Consider the following 5000-nt stretch of genomic DNA (forward strand, 5'->3'; position numbering starts at 1 on the left):
TCGTGTAGAAGTTCCTCCTAAATGTCCAGTCTAAATCTGCTCTCTGCTAGCTTATGGACATTATTTCTTGCAACTCCCAGGGGCACCTTGGTGAGTAGAGCCTCACCAATTCCCTTCTGTGCCCCCATGATGAATTTATAGGCAGCCACAAGGTCACCTCTCAACCTTCTCTTGCAGAGGCTGAAGAGATCCAGGTGCCCTAGTCTCTGCTCGTAGGGCTTGGCCTGCAAGCCCTTAACCATATGAGTGCCCCTTCTCTGGACCCTCTCCAGGTTACCCACATCCCTCTTGAAGTGTGACGCCCAAAACTGCACGCAGTATTCCAACTGCGGTCTGACCAGCGCCTGATAGAGGGGAAGCATCACCTCCTTGGTTCTGTTATCAAGCATCAGCATATGCATGACGAAAGTGCAGTTAGCTTTCCTGATGACTTCGTCACGCTGACGACTCATGTTCATCTTGGAGTCCACTAGAACTCCAAAATCTCTTTCCGCTTCCATGCTACCGAGCAGGTCATTTCCTAGGCAGTAGGTGTGCTGGACATTTTTCCTCCCTAGGTGTAGCACTTTGCATTTCTCCTTGTTAAATTGCATTCTATTGTTTCCTGCCCATTTGTCCAACCTGTCCAGTGGCGACCTATACTTGCCCTGGCACAGCACCACCAGAAAAGTATATGTTGCTTTTCAGGAGGGAAGCCATTGCCATTAACTGTCCTCGCATCGTTGTAGTGCTGCTGCTGCTGGTTCCATGACTGCTTATTCAATTACCCTTGCTTATTTCACAGCTAGCCTTCCCTGAAGATCATTCCATTATCCACCACCAGTGGATGTGCTGGATAGCAATACAGTTCTGCCTGACAGTGACCACAGAACACTTATTGGAAATCTGCAGAGCTGACTGAGCACAACGTGATGGCTTTCTTGCTTTCCACCTGTAACATCAACATGAATGATAGCTAAATACACAAATATTCCACATAATCATTGCAGCAGTGGAAATAAAGCTTTATGCAAGCATGACTAACAGGAACATACATAAAGGCACTGAAGTGGTGGTAGTAGTCAACACTGTGACATAGTCCCTGTTGGACAGCAAAGCAATCAGTCTTAGCTTGGGCAGTGGCCCTCCAAAAATCAGTATTGCCTTAAGAGATGTTGACCCCAACACCAGCAGATTGGGGGGGGGGGGGGGGGGGGGGGGCACGACAACGACAAAACAAAACAGAACAACTTTCACTGCACTGTGATGTTGGCTGAAGACAGTTAAAAACTTCAGCATAGGTTCAGTTAACACAGCACATGCTCTTTAATACTTACCCACATTATAAAGAACTACAGTTCGACTACTTGTCACCCTTAAAAGAGGTAAAGGGAGGTAATAAAACTTATGGCACTTTCCTGTTCAACCCACCAACATGATCCAATACTTCTGCAGTCACCAGCACTTGATTCATCAATCAATTCCCCTCCCAAAAGTCTCTGAGACTGGTCCACGAGTTTGTTTTTTCTTGAAAAAATTATACTCACACTGATATGTTATCTTTTGAGGCATAGCCTGCCTTCTTACAGGCAAAATAAAATTATTCCCTGATCTTCACCATCCCTCAAGCATCTTAGGTCATCCAAAAGTTTTCCCAAGTTAATAAGTCACCAATATGGCCTCAAGTCTATTGTACCAGAGGAAAGGTTATATAACTAGTACAATGCTGTTTTTGTTGCAGCCACACCCATGTCAAAGTACAGTAAATACTCCGACTACAGATCTTGGTACATACCCAGCCACACCTAGTACTGGCTTCCTATCAATTTTCTCTAAAGGGGTTTTGTTGCTTATCATCAAAATGATACCTATATACGCAAGACAACAAGGTGCCAATTCTGAGTGCAAATGTCAAGACAGCCTTTGGTTATGTGTTTTGTTGTTGATGTACATCTTTGTCCCAAGTTCAAAATTAACTTCTATAGTACAATTTGACATGCAAATATCAGCAAAGCTAAATCTCTCTCACTTCACCATAATAGTTGCACCTTACCCTACCATGCCACAAAAGGAAACATAACTATAATTGGTATAATACAATCAGAGGGAAAGGCACAGGGGAATACAAAAAAGTCCCTACAAGAAAGCCATACAAGTTATGCAATATTTTGGTACAGAGCAACAAGATCCCAAATCAATACAAGCCAGCTATACACCTGCAAGGAATTTCTAGACAACCAAGCTGCTTGGGCTCATTTTGTTTCATGAGAGAAACAGCCTTCTGGATTTGCCAAATTTTGGTTAGGAACTATACGAAAGTGGCAGGCTAGCCCATCTACACCTAGGGAACTTGGGAATGCAGAACATGCTTGTAGCTACATCAAGAAAAACAGGCTCAGGATTTGTATCAAACTGAAGATTCCTAGAAGGAAAAGTCTTTATTTTTTGGAAAAAAAACTAAGTACACAAAACCATGTTTAATGTACATGCAAAAAAGAAAGTCAACAACATGTCTCAAACTTAGAACAGAATGTTTTAAGAGTAATAAATTGAACCACTTAACATTAAAATTAATCCCCTTTATCTGAAAGGGGATCTCACCATAGGCTGAAATGCATTTAACAATTAAACCATAATTAAATCAGCTCTTGCTGTTTGCAGTCATGTTAAGATTGATGACATCACTAACAGTGATAGTTTGCAAAACAGCTACCAGGAACAGGCTAAAAATGCCAAATAATATTTTGCAACGATAAGATAGCAAGATGTATTAGAAGGAATTCCTTCAACTTGTTTGAATGAACTGAAACAGGTAATCTGTTAAAATGTCTTTATATGAAGAGTAGAAACACTTGGATATAAGACGTTCCTTCAGGAAAAAACAAAAACAAAACCCCAAAGCTGAGTAGCTCTCCTATGAAAGGTTTGCTTTCTTACAAAAAGTTAGAAAGCAGGCTGAATAGCAACCTAGGGCAGTGGGGGTGGGGAAGAAGGAGTACAGCTGGTAGATCCCTCTTCTACATTATGACTTAAAATCAAATCCCAAATAATTAAGAATGCTTTCTGGAGACCATGGTAAATTGCAAGCTTTTGGCAGGAGAAACTGAAGTACCAACTATAAAAAAAACACTAATTCGTGTTAAGTATTTCCAAAATTACCAGTATATTCTCACAGGGTCTGGAGGAGGTTAGGCAAAATTAATATAAAGAAGGGCTGAATGCCCAGAGAAGCCCATCTTCTGCTTGCCTCTAAGAATCCTCCTTCTGAGGATCTGTGCCACAAGAAGCTATATAAGCCAATGATTTTTGTAGCAATCCACTTTATGAATAAAGTGTTTCTACAGGAAAGTTTTTACTAGGACTATACAGGGCCCAAATCGAAGACACAGCAAGAAAAGCAAAGTCCAGAATGGCACATGAAGTCACGCAGATCTACTCTCAAGGAGCAGTTGTCATTTTCAGGGGAGGGCAGTGCCTTCGGTGAGGAAGAAGCTGGGTAATGATCAATATAGCCTAGCAAAATTTGATGACTGACACCACAAGGGACCAAGTTACATGCCTATATTTAAAGTGTGTTTGGAAAATAGGTGAAGACCGGAAATACAGAGAATAAGCAGACTTAATAGAAGACATGGAAAGAAAAAAAAGTGTCAGAACAATTGATTCTTCAACACAGAATTTTGTCTTAGGCTGTAGAGAACTAACAGACTTTTGAATCCTGTAAGTGATAAATGGCCGACATTAAATGAAGCAAGATGTGTGCTTGATGCCACCAGATATTTACAAGTCACAGAAGAATGCTGCAGCAGACTCTTCTCAAAGAGCTGGTTTCACCACGCTGCAGGCAAGATTCACATGCAGAAACTGATTTTCCTCCGAAGATATTTAAACTCAACAGCAAACATTGTGTATTATAAAAATCTGTAGTCTGTCTCAAGCTCTTTGCCTCTGAGACTTGTGAAGCTAATTAAACATGCACTATTCAAGGTGCTTGTTCCACTTTGGTTTAAAGCAGTGGACAAGTTATCTAGCACCCTTCCCTTTTGCAAACTAGCAAATTCAATTTACATTATTATTACTGTACATTTCCTGTGTAACCTTATTTCCTGCTGTCATTGCCAAATGAAACTACCATTCCATGACAAAAAAAAAAAAAAAAAAAAAAAAAAAAAAGTGCCAAGGTCACTACAGTTAAACAATTTGATTGCAGTCTTCACCCCTACACAATTTTCACTTAATTCTTAACTCCTGCTTATTATGATAGGGGAGTGAAAAGGAGGGGGAGAGAATGTTGAGTGCGCATCAACTTAAGTGTCAGACTCTACAGGCAATCTGAGTTCAGATTAGTGTCCTTGATTTTTTTTTTTTTCCCCAAGTTATGCGAGTTAAGGTTGGATTTATACATGGCACCATACAAAATCTTCTATCATGACTTCATAGAGAGCTGGAGGCAACACTGTTCCACTGAGAAGAACAAAATCATTAAGTAAAGATTCATGGCAATGGAAAGAGGCATGTGTTTGCTATACTGGCAACCACTAGCAGCAACCAGCGGTCCTTTGTGAAACCAATTCCCCATTGCTTTGCTATACAAAAGGAGATTAGGATTTCTAGATTTAAAATGACCAATTTAGACAAAAAGTGCAAAACTTCAGAAGTCACAGCAACCTTAGAAATGTCCAAGAACAGACTGGATAGACACTTAACTGGGATGGTTTAGTCAGGGACAATCTTGCCTTAAGCAGGGGGCTGGACTAGAAGACCATGTGAGGTCCCTTCCAGCCCTACTTTCCTATAATCCTATAAACCTGACCATATTGTTTGTAATCACGATGAAAAATGCCATTATCTTAACATACAACTGTGCAACCTGTAGGAGTTACGATGGTTATAAAAGTATATAAACTGGAACTTCTTACCGAGTTACATAAAGTTATTCTGTGCATCTGTAACCAGGATGCAGAAACTTCTGCAGCATTTCATTCAACAAAATGCTGGACCACCTGCTTGGTTTGTTCAAG

General features: G+C 40.6%; 1 protein-coding gene across 1 annotated transcript in view; it reads left to right on the forward strand.

The window, feature by feature from the left end:
* LOC102369954 (vesicle-associated membrane protein 8-like) overlaps nt 1-5000 on the forward strand; it is a 19454-nt gene that overhangs the window by 12530 nt on the left and 1924 nt on the right. The window lies entirely within an intron of this gene.

Source organism: Alligator sinensis, unplaced genomic scaffold (assembly GCF_000455745.1).
Source record: "Alligator sinensis unplaced genomic scaffold, ASM45574v1 scaffold42_1, whole genome shotgun sequence".
In the NCBI taxonomy this organism is placed as follows: domain Eukaryota; kingdom Metazoa; phylum Chordata; order Crocodylia; family Alligatoridae; genus Alligator; species Alligator sinensis.